Raw genomic sequence first — 14,745 nt, 5'->3', positions numbered from 1 at the left:
CATAACTAACATACACATCTCTTGGATGAGGGATGGAAACTGGAAAGAAGGCAGATACAGTGAGAATATGTAAAGCTCACACTTACAGTCCCCAGACTTAACCCAGTCTGTCATACCAACATGCTTTAAGAGATCCACCATTGTCCCAGTACCTAAGAAATGACATCCAACCTGTCTGAATGACTATCATTCTGTTTCACTATTGCCTATAGAAATGAAGTGTGTCGAGAGGTTAGTCAAAAATCACATATGCTCTTCTCTTCCAAAGGAACTGGATCCATTAATGTTTGTATATCACTCCAGTAGAACCAAAGAGGATGCCATCACCTTTATACAATATTGGCCCACCTCAACCTAACAAGAGTATGAATTATGTGCAAATGTTAATTATAGACTATGTCTCTGCACTTAACACAATAAATCTCTCTAAACTCTTATCACTGTGCAGCTGGATTTTTAACTTCCTGACAGGCAGACCTCAGGTGGTTCAACAGTGGGCAACACTTCATCAACCCTCACTCTCCCACAGGGACTCCACAGGGCTGTGTTTTGGCTTCACTGCTGTACAACCTCCACACATACAGTATGACTGCTTGCCTACATACGACTATAGCATCATTGTCAGGTTTGCTGATAACGCAGGTGTGGTAGGCCAGATATCTGACAATGAGCAGGCTTTCCTGGATGAAGTGGAGAGTCTGTCACACTGGTGTCAGGACAACAATCTACTCCTGAATTGTGAGTAAGACAAAGGAGCTGATTGTGGATTTTGGGAGAAAACAGCAAAGGCACAACCACACTTCTCAGTATTAACAACACTCGGGTGGAGAGGATGAACAGTTTCAGATACCTCAGTGTCACAGAGGACCTAACCTGGTCCAAATAGACCAACACCTTGGTAAAGAAGGCACAATGTCTTTACCACCTCAGGGATTTTAGGCTGCCCTACTGATTACTAAAGAACTTCTACACATCCTCCATTAAAAGTATTCTGACAGGAAGTATTACTGCCTAGTTTGGAAACAGCACACAGCAGGACCACAAGGGCTCTGTAGAGAGTGGTGCAATCAGATGAACACATCACTGGTTGTGCACTCCTTAAATTCACGGACACCTACACCAAGCAATGCCGGACTGGGCCTTTTCTGTGCTGCAGTCAGGTAAATGCTACAGCTACCTAAAGTCCTGTTCAGGGAGACTGAGGAGGAGTTTCTTACCACAGGCCATCCTCATGTTCACTAACATTAAGTTATTTAAGTTAATAATTTCTTTATCACATACTTAAAATTCTGTTAATTATTTCAGATAATTATAAAGTCATCAATTATTGTTATTGTCATTTTGTATTCTTCTTAAAGGCAGTCTTGGAGTTGAGCAATTAAGCATTTTATTATATATTGCACTGTGTATATAATTTGCATGTGACAAATAAAATTTGATTGGACTTGATTTGAAATTTGAACTCTGGAGTTGTTCAGCAGAAAACACTTGCCACTGTCTCACTCCTATTAATGTTTCTTTTATTGATATTTTCTATAAAATTAGTCTGGGGATCAGAACTATATCTTATTCTTCTCTATAATTTGTTTTAAATAAAATTGCACACTACATTATGGAAAATACTATTTTAGTGAGGGGTAAAAACCTGCTTTAAACATTAGACCCATTGTTGTGCTTTGGCACTTTTAAATAATGCTCCTTGAAGCTACTTGTAAGGCTATGACTCTTATTATATTATATTAGCTGTGTAAGCCCATGCTGTAAAAAGCCTGGGCTCCTAGAAACTGTTGCAATCGTCAGGAAAAAAAATTGAAATGCAGAGTCAGCGGTTTTGTTTTGTGGATGTGCTCGCCCCCTTGTCTATCAGCAGCTAAGCGAATTTCTTTCTCGTTTGTCTTTCCTCAGCGGTTTTACTTTGGCGACGGAGTCACTTTCTTTCAGCTTCATGTTGTAGCCTTGTACTTCTTTCTTCTTCTGACTCATTAACTTGGGGACACCTTGCCGGTTCTTTGAGCTTCATGCTGTAGACTCGAACTTCTGGGCAACCTCGCACTTCCATGACGGACAGACAGACAGACACACTTCACGTGTAGATGTTTATTATATCATATTACATTATATTATAATCTATCTATATAATAGAACGCTAATGTCTATGTGTGTGTTTGGTCCCACCGAGCATTATGATTAATCAATTTCGCTATAGTTGCTCAGTCAAATGTGATTGAGATAGGAAATGCCAGGCAAAGGGAGGTTGACACACACAGAAGGATACCAAAGAAAGGTGTAGAGGTTCACTGAGAGTTGCCTTCAAACAAAGGAAGTACTCACAGAAATACAAACGTTTTTGCAGCAGATAATAGGGGGCCACCTATCATTAGTGGTAGTCACAAAGTGAACAGGAAGCAAGCAAGGGGCCTCAAAATGACAGAGTCTGAGAACCAGGCTTTATCAGAGCGCAAATGAGAGAGGATGCACCAGACAAGTCAGGTTGAGGCACACAATCATACTGAAGAAGGCATAGGATGAATGCTAAGAGTACACATAAGACAAAAGATATGCAATATTTTTACATTTATTCTATCACCTGATTTTGACAGGTAATGTAGATAGTATTATATGTATGTGTAGAGTTTCCACATTCTTCATGTTTCTTAGAGGATTTTTCTTCTGATTCTCTGGTTTTCTTCCCATATCTTAGAGACATCTGTGCATGCTTTGTGATGAGCTGGTTGTCCATCCATAGTTCAATTCCTGCCTTGCACTGTATGCTGCTGGGATGGGGTTCAGTTTTCTGGGCCTCTGAAAAGCAGTGTTGGCATGTGTGTGCGGATAGATCAATATCCATTTATTGCGTAGCCATCATGCACTGAACAAATGAGTATTCAATAATAAGTGCAGAGGAAATTTAGTTTTTTGAAGAATGCTTAAGTTAAAATATTCAGACCACATATAATGAAAACATCACACCTCACTTTTATTTCCCCACAAACGCTCGTTGAGCTGTTCAGACTCTGTCATGCTGTCTGTTCTCAGGACTGTTCATAAGAAATTGTTTGGTAGTGAGCACATTTATTGAACTTCTATAGGAGGGGTGGGTGGAGCTGCTAAAGTAATGCGGGGTCATGGTTCTAAAGTGTAACCCGCATTTGCTCATTTATGTATCATGTTCTTTTGAAAATGCGATCACTTTTGCAAGGGCTGATAGATCTAATCAGCAAATGAGCAACATTTATGTGATTTCATTAAGATGTACAAAAACATGCAAAAGAAGGAGGAACCAATGATTAATGCACACATAGATTCTTAAATGGTCTGGCACATTCACATTTGATAAAACTACAAGACAATTAGAAAAGTCATTAAATGAAGACCTTTCCAGTAAATACATTCAATTAGGTGTGGTATTGAACAAAACATGAAGTAAAAATGATAATATTTTATATCAGTGCCTTATTTTTTGTTATGAATAATAAAATGAACCACAGTATGGCCAGAAATTAACACATCATTATCTTTTTCACAAAATTGTGTGTGAGTGGGCTAGTGCAACTTGTGTTGAGCAACATCTAAGAAGTCATGGCCAGTCAACATCCAGGCCAGAAGGAACATGTCTAAATGAGGAAATCACTCTGAACAGGATGTTAGCCCATAAGAGAGTTCACATAAACTAAAGTGCACACACACACACACACACACACACACACACACACACACACACGCACACACACGCACACACACGCACACACACGCACGCACACGCACGCACACACACGCACACACACACACACACACGCACACAAGGACAACTTAGCATTTCCTTCACTATCTCCAAGAAAGGATAACAGTGGAAACCATGATCAACTTTACCAGCGAGTCAATTAGGGACCTACATCTTTGTATATTTAAGTTTGAGAATGTTATATTACTGTAGTGGGGTTCTTTTTCAGCTCATCCCCTCCTTTGTGTGCCTTATAACAAAGATGTATTTTTTTCTTTTAGATAGATAGATAGATAGATAGATAGATAGATAGATAGATAGATAGATAGATAGATAGATAGATAGATAGATAGATAGATAGATAGATAGATAGATAGATAGATAGATAGATAGATAGATAGATAGATAGATACTTTATTAATCCCAAGGGGAAATTCACACTTTCCAAGTAGTAAAAAGTAGTAAAAAAAGTGTAAAAAGTGTCTAGGGAACTAGTCCACATAAAAGAAAGTGGTAGGAGTTGACAGTGAAATAGAGAAAAATACAGAAAAAAGGTAAAAAGATAAAGTCATACATGGAGCTGTTGGAAAGGCTGCCACTAGCGGCGGCGCCTGAGTCAATAATATTTTAATCTGAACCTACTGGCCATTCAATCTTGGTTCAGAAGTTGTTCAATAGTACTCCCTATCTTCCACATTTACGTTATAATACATTTAGAGCCACCACTATACAAAGAGTATCAGCTTGTTTAAAGGTATAGGAAAAAAACACACTAAGTCAACACTAAAGCATATGCGATCAGGCGATCTCTTCTTTTAAATGAAGTAAATAAAGAGTTGTGCAGTTGAAGGTGTGCTACAGTTTCCCAACTTACAGCTCTCTTTCTATTTCTGTAGAAGTCATTGGATTTGGGTCTTTTTTATGTTTGGCAAAACCCAAGCCTTTGTTCAGAGTGTCAGGCTGTAGTCCAAAGACTATGACCTGAGTGTTCAATGAACTTGAGTCACTTGTTGTCAATGTGTCACCTAAGGGTTGACAGTAATTACAGCTTCAAATTCACAAACACACATTTAAGAACATGACAACTAAAGACATTTTACAAAAAAAAAAAAAAAATTAATTCATCAAACCTGTTTTCTTATCTACTTGTTTATACTTATGTCACATGTTTTGTAGTGTTAACTTAGAAAAACTTTTTTCGTGAAGAATAAAGATAAAAAATGTTATGCTTTAATAGAAGCCAATGATCATGAATGGGAAACAATATGAAAAATGTAGATGAAAAAAAACAGTCAGTCATTAGTGTCAGTCATTTTTCAGTTATTCAGTTGTTTGTGCAACAATATGAAAAACAAAACATTTTTTTTATAATATTATACATCAGTGCATATCATAAAAAGGAAACACATTCACATAATGCTGAGCTTTTGAATAAAAGGCAGGACTCTTCACCAGTGAATGAGGGGGAGAGGAAAATTTTTCATTCGAAACTCAGCACATGAAATTAAATTCTTTTGTGTTGAGGTAACTTATGACTGACTCTCTTTTGACCTTGTGTGAGTGAGTATTGGCATGTGTAGTTTCTCAGAGATGGGCTAGCATCCCAGCCAGAGCTGGTTCAGACCTTTTTGTTCAGTTCAACTGAAAAGCCTTCAGCTCAATATAATTATGTAGTAGAAAACACAGCTTCAAAATACAAAAAAGCATGAATTTTTGAGTAAACATAACACAGAATTGTAGAAGTGGCATATATCAGGTAAGGCAGCTTTCTGTCTTTCATGTTGATGATCATCCTGAATGCTGGAAACAATGTAGCAGTCTTCATAACTAATTTGCAGTCTACTGTAAAGGACTAGTATTTTGCCCATCAGTTGAAACAATGTGAGGGAGAATAATTCCTGAAATTCTTTGCTAATCTTGATAATATTAACAGAAACAAGTAACCTTTATTTTGATTTTCCTATAAATTGTTCAGATATACAATGCAACAGCTAACGTGTATTTTTTACAGACGGTCAAGTGACTCTCTCTGAGTCACACAGGGATGTGAGTACAGGAGTAGAACCAGACGCCTTATCATTTAAAGTGAAGTTCTTTAGACACTACATTACACAGTATTATCCATCCATTTTTTTACACTCGTGTTTTCTACTTTAGATGTTTATACTGTAATTTGAAAATAATAATTTAATTTAATTTAATAATAATTTAAGTTTAGACTAAATATTATATGCAGGCTCCTAGAGCCTTGGACGTGGTAGGGGCCACTGCCACTGAGGTAGGTGCTTCCTCTTCCATGGCCAAAATACGAAGAAAGGTAAAATGTATCAATATCTCTATATATATAAAATCCAATGTCTGTCTGTTTGTCTGTCTGTATGCCTGCCCACTTTTCACAAGAGAACTACTAACTGATTTAGATTGGTTTTTTTTCTATAATTTGCTTGACCATTCCGGTTGATTTTGCGGACCTCTCTCATCACGCTATGTATGATACTTTACTTGCAGTACCAATTTATTTGCGCGAATCCAAGAGACACGCAACGGGCCGAGGGGAGGGGGTAGGGCCCTCCTTACTCACGCGCCAGCCTCGGGGTGTAGCTTACCTCCACTTAGCTATTGAACGAGAGAACTACTTAACAGATTCAGATTGGGTTTTTATCTATAATTTGCTTGAACATTCCAGTTGATTTGCGACTTCTCTCATTTGCTAAGAATCATAGTTAGCTTGCTGGAGCGATATATTCATGCTAATCCGAGACAGAGGCAGTGGGCCGAGGGGAGGAGTCAGGAGTGGGGGAGCCGGGCAGGGCCCTCCTCACTGTCCTGTTCACTACTACGTGGGACGAGGGTGCGAAGACGGCTAGGTTTATCAGAATATCCAATTCCCAGAAACATTTAATGAATTTTGTCTCTCTCTTTCTTTGCCTGCCTGATTTGGAAATTAAGTTATGCAACTGAGAACTTGTGTCAGCTTTGTCTCTTATCATTATCACTGATTGCTATAAAGAATTTGGGTGTGGCTTACAATCTGCTTTAAATATCTGCTAGCTGAATAATTATCACGGGTATCTCATTTTGACATCATTGGCATAAATCCCTTTAACCTTGCTTATTGTAAATAAAGAAAATACATGTTAAATCACATCAACACTTCGCTGTTGAATACACAAGAACACATAGATTGTAATAGATTGTAGATTGTAATACCAAACAAGAATAACAACACTTCTTATTTCACACTTTATCTGACAATAAATCAAGATACATTTGTTTGTCAATATCTAAAATACATTACTTCATATTAAGCACATTTAGAAGTGGGGATTTACATATTTAATAATTAATTACTTAAATCATTCATTTCAAAATAACTTTTTAATCTGTTACCAAATAGGCCTACTTAACCAAGTTTAGGTTCCAGGAGAGCAGAGTTTTTACCTAAGTAACCCAGGGTAAGAAATTTTACGATAACCATTTTATGTTTTTCTCCATTAAGCAGTCAAACTGATTGAGTCATATATAAATTAAGATTAATAGGACATGACACCTTTCTGATAAGGTACAATAATTCCCCCTCACTAATAGATAAAAAAATAATTCAGTAAATGTCTCATGCCACACTGCAAAAAGGCATAAGCAAAAACTAAAAAAATTGAAGCTTGTAGAAAAAAAAATCTGAGAACAGGGTAAATATCAGTCACTAGCTTAATTTTATGACATGTCTCCAGGAGGGTCACTAAGGATAACCAAAACTTTCTTTTTCATTTACAACCAATAGAAATCAAATTATAATGTAAAGTTTGTCTCTATCATGATCTCTAGCTACTTAAAGATTATTTTGGAGTAGTTTAGAATTGACCTGGATATTTTGACATAATTCTTTATTTTATTATCTTTTTTTTAATCTCTTTTCCTGCATTCATGTTTGCATAACTCAGGCTGCTATGAGTGCCCGTTTAATTGTGTAGCTCAGTGGTGTCGGTTCGTGCAGTTTTGAGCAGCATGATACTTAAGACTGAAGGCTTACAAATAATCAATGCTCTCAACTTAACCACAAAATAAATTTCTGTTTCAAAAAGAAAAAAAAAAGAGTTTATTTTTGTTAAGAAGTTCATTTTTCTATTTAAAAAATTCTGTTGACTATGATTTTTGTATTTCATCATTGCGGAGTTTATTTGAATTGCCCAACCCATTTCTTGTCTTTAGGTTTTAATTCTCATGTACATTTCTGCCACTCAGAAGATATATAAAAAAGAAGAAGACCAACAACATTCTTGTAATTTTTAGACAGAAGTTCTTGTTGGTCACAGTCTGAAGTAAGCATAAAGATGTTCAGCATCCTACAAACTTCTAGTAATAAATTGTGCCATTTATGCTACTGTATTTATTGTGTGGCTAGTATCTGAAACCACTCATTAGTAGTGTACACAGAGCGTATAGGATTTTTGTACTAAGTATCTTTCTTGTCCATATAACTAAAGTTGCACAGTTTGTTACTTTGTAAAAATACAGTTATCATTATTTTTAAATAATTAGGGTTTTGGAAGAAGGTTCTACTTTTCCAAATCCATTCACCCAGAGACTTATCACCTAATAATTATATCATGTTTCACTGTATTTATTGTATCCAACAATGTCTTAAATATTCCATCCATTATCCACCGCTGATCCGAGGTCGGGTCACGGGGGCAGCAGCCTAAGCAGGGAAGCCCAGACCTCCCTCTTCCCAGCCACCTCTCCAGCTCCTCTGGGAGAACCCGGAGGTGTTCCAAGGCAGCCGGGAGATATAAAGCCCTCCAGCGTGTCTGGGTCTGCCCCGTAGCCTTCTCCCAGTGGGGCATGCCCGAACACCCCCCCCAGGGAGCGTCCAAGGGCATCCTAACCAGATGCCCGAACCACCTCAACTGACTCCTCTCAATGCGGAGGAGCAGCGACTCTACTCCGAGTCTCTCCTGGATAACTGAACTCTTCACCCTATCTCTAAGGGAAAGTCCAGCCACCCTCCAGAGAAAAACTCATTTTGGCCTGCTTGTATCCGTGACCTTGCTCTTTCGGTCACTACCCACAGCTTGTGGCCATAGGTGAGGGTAGGAACGTAGATCGACTGGTAAATCGATAGCCTCGCCTTTTGGCTCAGCTCTCTCTTCACCACAACGGGACCGTTGCAGAACCCGCATAATGCCTCACCGATCTGTCTGTCAACCTCCCGCTCCATTCTTCCCTCACTCGTGAAACAGACTCTGAGATACCTGAACTCCTCCACTTGAGGCAGCACTGTGTTCTCAACCCGGAGAGAGCATTCCACCCTTTTCCGGCTGAGAACCATGGCCTCGGATTTAGAGGTGCTGACTCTCATCCCGCTGCTTCGCACTCGGCCACGAACTGCTCCCAGTGAGAGCTGGAGGTCACTGTCCGATGAAGCCACAGAACCACGTCATCCACAAATAGCAAGAGACGAGATTCTGAGGTCACCGAACAAAACCACCTCCACTCCTTGGCTGCGCCTAGAAATTCTGTCCATATAACTTATGAACAGAACCGGTGACAAGGCAGCCCTGGTGAAGTCCAACCTCACAGGAAACGAGTCCGACTTATTACCGGCAATGTAGACCAAGCTGTCATTCTGCTCCTCCTGTACGGGGACTGAATGCTCATAGCATCGAGCCTTGTACCCCGTACTCTTGGAGCACACCCCACAGGATGCTTCGAGGGACACAGTCGAAGTGCCTTCTCCAAATCCACAAAACACATGTGGACTGGTTGGGCAAATTCCATGTCCCCTCAGGATCCTGGCCAGGGTGTAGAGCTGGTCCAGTGTTCCATGGCCGGGACGGAATCCGTATTGTTCCTCTTGAATCCTCTTGAGTTTCAACCATTGACCGACTCTCTTCTCCAGCACTCCTGAATAGACCTTACCGGGGAGGCTGAGAAATGTGATCCCCCTATAGTTGGAACACATCCTCCGGTCACCCTTCTTAAGAAGGGGAACACCACCCCGGTTTTGACAATCCAGAGGACTTCCCCCAATGTCCATGCAATGTTGCAGAGACGTGTCAGCCAGGACAGCCCCATAGCATCCAGAGCCTTAAGGAACCCAGGGTGAACCTTGTCCACCCCAGAGGCCCTGCCACCTTGGAGCTTTTTTACTACCTCAGCGACCTCAGCCCCTGTTATGTACGGGCCCCCCCCCCCAAACCCCCCCCCCCCCCCCCACCGGAGTCTTACAGCTCTGCTTCCTCTAAGGAAGACATGCTGGTGGGATCGAGAAGATCCTCAAAGTATTTCTTCCACCGGTCAATTAAAGTCTGCAGTTGAAGTCAGCAGGGCCGCATCTCCACTGTACACAGTGTTGGTGGAGCACTGCTTTCCCCTCGTGAGGCGCCTGACGGTTTGCCAGAACCTTTTTGGTGCCGACCAAAAGTCGTTTTCCATGGCTTCCCCAAACTCCTCCCATGCCCGAGTTTTTGCCTGTGCAACAGCCGATGCCCGCCACACGCTTGGCCTGGCCGGTACCCCTCAGCTGCCTCTGAGTCCCACTGGTTAACAGACCCGATAGGACTTTTTCTTCAGCTTGACGGCCTCTTGAACTTAGGTGTCCACCACCCGGACCGTTCGTGGATTGCCACCACGAGAAGCACCGACAGCCTTCAGCCACAACTCCGTTCTGCTGCCTTGACAATGGAGGCTCAGAACATGGCCCATTCAGACTCAATGTCCTTCGCCTCCATTGGAATGAGGGTGAAGTTCTGCCGGAGGTGGCAGTTAAAGATCTTTCTGACCGGTTCCTTCGCCAGACGTTCCCAGCAGACCCTCATTATTCGTTTGGGTCTGCCTGGTCTGTCTGGCAGCCTCTCCTGCCATCACCAGGTGGTGATCAGTTGACAGCTCAGCCCCTCTCTCGAGCTGCGACCTTGGGCATAAGCGCAAACAACAGTCAGAGTCCTTCCCCCAACTCAAAGGCATAGGGAAACAACCCTCTCATCCAACGGGAGAACCCCAACGTACAGGCCTCGAGCCGGGGGACCATAAGCAAGCCCACCCCTGCCCGACGCGTCTCACCCACAGCAACTCCAGAGTGGAACAAAGTCCAGCCTCTCTCAAGAGACCCCATATGGGGCTCACTGGCGAGCGCCTGGTTGGCAGGACCTTTGACCACGGGGCCCAGCCGGGCTCAGCCCCGAGATGAGCAACGTGGTTCCGCTCTCTTGTGGGCCCAGCACCAGCAAGAGAGGCATAGGGGTCGGGTGCAATGTGATATGGGTGGTAGCCGAAGGCGGGAACTCTGGCGTCCTATCCTCGGTTGCCAAAACTGGCTTTTGGGACATGTCTTAAAATAACAAATAAAACAAAATAAAAAACCGAAGTAGGTGGCTTGGTGGCGCAGTGGTAGCGCTGCTGCCTTGCAGTAAGGAGACCTGGGGTTCGCTTCCTGGGTCCTCCCTGTGTGGAGTTTGCATGTTCTCCCCGTGTCTGTGTGGGTTTCCTCCCACAGTCCAAAGACGTGCAGCGTTAGGTGCATTGCGATCCTAAATTGTCCCTAGTGTCTGCTTGGTGTGGTGGGTGTGTGTGCCCTGAGGTGGGCTGGTGCCCTTCCCAGGGATTTGTTCCTGTCTTGTGCCATGTGCTGGCTGGGATTGGCTCTAGCAGAACCCCCGTGACCCTGTGTTAGGATTGTAAAATGACTGACTGACTAAAAAACAGAAGTATGCTCAAAGCAACATCACTTAGAGTATAGTATTAATATCTACAAATTGCTTCTCCTCATGCTGGAAATCAGTTGTTTATATAACACAAGGTTTTTTCATTTTCTGCCCTGCTTTACTCATTGATAGTTACCATTATTGAACAGTTAACAGTCACTGTTCATTTCAAATATATCTTATAAAAATTACTTAGGAAATTCATGTTTATTAGAACATTAGAACAATCTAGACAAGAAAAGGCCATTCAGCTCAACAAAGTAAACTAGCTGTATTCACTTAATTCTTCTAATATAACATCAAGGCGACTTTTTAAAGTTCTACTGTCTACCATGCTACTTCGTCGCTTATTCCAAGTGTCTCTTGTTCTTTGTGTAAAGAAAAACCTCTAATGTTTGTGCGAAATATACCTTAAAGAGTTTCCAAACTGTGTCACCGTGTTCTTAATGAACTAATTTTAAAATAACAGTCTCGATCCACTGTACTAATTCCCTTCATAATTTTAAACACTTCAATCATGACTCTCTTAATCTTCCTTTGCTTAAACTGAAAAGGCTCAGATCTTTTAATCTTTCCTCATAATTCATTCCCCTGTAGCCCTGGATGAGCTGATTTGCCCTTCTCTGGACTTTTTCCAGTGCTGCTAATTATAGGTAGCATCTCCATTCTCAATATAGCACTACAATATATGACACCTTTGATCTTAACGGTACAAAGTTTGAAACATCTGTGTTGTACTTCTCTGTTTGCTAGATGGAACGATCATAGAATGTTGAACAAACATAAGACAAAATAGCTGTGGTAAAAGTAACACATTGAAATAGGTACTGGGCAAATTACAGCAATATTATCAAAGAATAGTTTATACTAAATGCCTGGAAAAGTACCTACAGACAACTGAGCAGTCTATGGTGGAGCACCTTACATAGGATACTGGGCTACAGTATGTTGTTGGTGAATGGGCTGTTTTTTCATGCTTCCTACAACACAAACAATCTCCAACCAAAATGGCAAGTTCATCTAAATCCACTCCACTGATAACCTGTTGTTTATGTGGAACAGTCAGGAGTTGGTAGTGTACAAATGCAGAAAGGCCTGCTATTAATGTAACGTTACCCACTACTGTTCAATCAATAATTTACCACTTATCTGAAAAAATAAAATTGTATTTTTTGTTTAATACAGTTTTTTTTTCAGTTTATCCTGAACCTTCTTTTTCAGTTCACAGTCTTAAGGAACCACATTCTATTTCAACTGTAATGATCACAAGACAAGAAACAGGCCTCTGTGGACGTATTAACACAACCCACTGTTAAACTTTACTCATATTGGGTCAATTCAGAATAGCTTTTCAAATGTAGGAAGTATTAGAACTTCTAATGGAAACCCACAAAAATGAGCAGAACATGAAAATGCTACAAAGAAAGCAACCCTAATAGAAATCGATGTGGAGCCCATGAACCAGGTGGAAGCAATGCCTCATGCTGCACCTTAATCCTATCTCTGATCAGTAGGGTTTGCACCCCAAACTGATGCCTTGCTTAGAAATATTGTTTTTAAAACTCAATGGACCTGGGTTTGAATCCCAATCTGGAAATTTCATGGATTTTCTATTGGTAGTACAGACTCCTTCCACATAATAAGAATGTTGATGTCAGGTTAAGTGGCATCCCTAAATTATAACATTAGAAAAAAAAAAGACAAGAATGGGCCATTCAGCCCAGCAAAGCTTAAAAATAACATCAAGTTAAGTTTTGAAGGTCCCAGACTCCTACTCTCCACCACACTACTTGGTAATTTATTGTCTAAGGTTCTAGTGTAAAGAAAGACTTTAATGGACTACAGTCATGTCACTTCTTAATTTAGTTTGCTTAAACAGAAAATAATCAACTCCTTCAATCTTTCCTAGTAAATCACAATTCATAGCCCTGGAATTGGCCTAGTCACTATTCTCTAGACGTTTTCTAACACTTCTCTCACTTTTGTATGTCTGTTTTTAGCATGAGATCAAAAACTGTAAGCAGTGCTTCAACTGAGATGTCACCAGTGCATTGCATTACTTAAATGACATGGTGCTAGTATGTGTGTATGTATAATTCTGCTCTACGATGGACTGACATACCATCCACAGCTGGTTCTTACTGTGTTCTTGTTGGTACTCACTGTTTTTGGTGGAGGTATAGATTCTCTTCATGCTTTAGTTGAGGAAATATGTTCAGAAAAATGATCAATAATTTGCATTAATGATTTCTAGAAAAATGAATGTCACAAAAAAAAACGCATGCCTTGCATCCTCAAAAAGCAACATGGTGCGGGTACTTGCATACACTCTCACAGCGTTTAAATCCAATTCAGGGTCATGGTGAGGGTACTGTGTTTGGCGGTAATAATTTTCAGTTTCCATCTCAGCATACAAGATCAACAAAGCTTTAATACTGAAGGCCACTTTCCTATTTCCTTCTATTGTTGTATGTTGTATTATAAAAACAAAACTAAAACAAATCTATTTTGTGTTGTCATCTATAAACATGGCACACCCTTTGTCCTTTTTGATTATCTCTGCATATCATGCTCTTTTGCAGCTCATTTTTATTATTTTGTACTCCTTTTAGTGAGCAGCACTTGGTTAGGGCACTATATTTGAGGCAAACAAAAAGACTGACATCCATAAAGGAAGTAGCTTAAATTAAAAGAAAAGATTTCTTGCTTAATTACATACATCACAAGTTTCAATGCCACACAACAAGTTAGAAAGTTTCAGAGTATAAAATATCTACAAGGCTGTATGCCGTCATCACTTCCTTATTTTTAAAATATTCATTATATCTGAAATAATAATCAATTCATTTTTAACTTTTTTCAAGCTCCTTTATCACTGTACTGTAAATCATTATTTTACAAATGAGTGCACTGCTTGAGAAAGAGTTAATGGAAAATATGTACTTACCAAAGTTACTCTCTTACTTGTTATTTATTTCACGTACTGCCGCTGAAAAGGGAGTGAAAATTGTACTTGCTCTGAACTAAATGAAGCTGGTAGTTCTGATTATGAGTTTGCTTCCTCTCGCTGTTGTTGCCAAAGCCACAAACTTGCAGGAAGCATACACCATCTGCACAAATAAGGAAAGACATTAGTGTAAGGTTCAGCCCATTTTGCAAGAATGTTATGATACTCTATGAAGACAGTTAGGTGGGGGCTCCATTTGTTTTGTTTCTTTTGATTGTACATTAAAGATCAATGCTCTCATAAGAAATATTTTTAGAACTGTTTGCCATAATATATATTGTATAACTGTAAACCTTTTCTCAAACATTGTACTA

The 14,745-nt window shown here is 40.2% G+C and overlaps 1 protein-coding gene across 1 annotated transcript in view; it reads right to left on the bottom strand.

Annotated features, from left to right (window-relative positions):
- Window positions 1–14,524, bottom strand: part of itgb2 (integrin, beta 2) — a 92,891-nt gene extending 78,367 nt beyond the window's left edge. Inside the window, exon 1 of the mRNA XM_028807315.2 lies at window positions 14,372–14,524. The gene's annotated coding sequence lies outside the window, so the exon portion shown is untranslated. The remainder of the gene's footprint in view (window positions 1–14,371) is intronic.
- Between the last annotated feature and the right edge of the window lie 221 nt (window positions 14,525–14,745).

This window comes from Erpetoichthys calabaricus, chromosome 8 (genome assembly GCF_900747795.2).
Source record: "Erpetoichthys calabaricus chromosome 8, fErpCal1.3, whole genome shotgun sequence".
Classification (NCBI taxonomy): domain Eukaryota; kingdom Metazoa; phylum Chordata; class Cladistia; order Polypteriformes; family Polypteridae; genus Erpetoichthys; species Erpetoichthys calabaricus.
The sequence above is the reverse complement of the archived record's forward strand: the minus strand, read 5'-3'. Positions and strand labels throughout refer to the sequence as shown.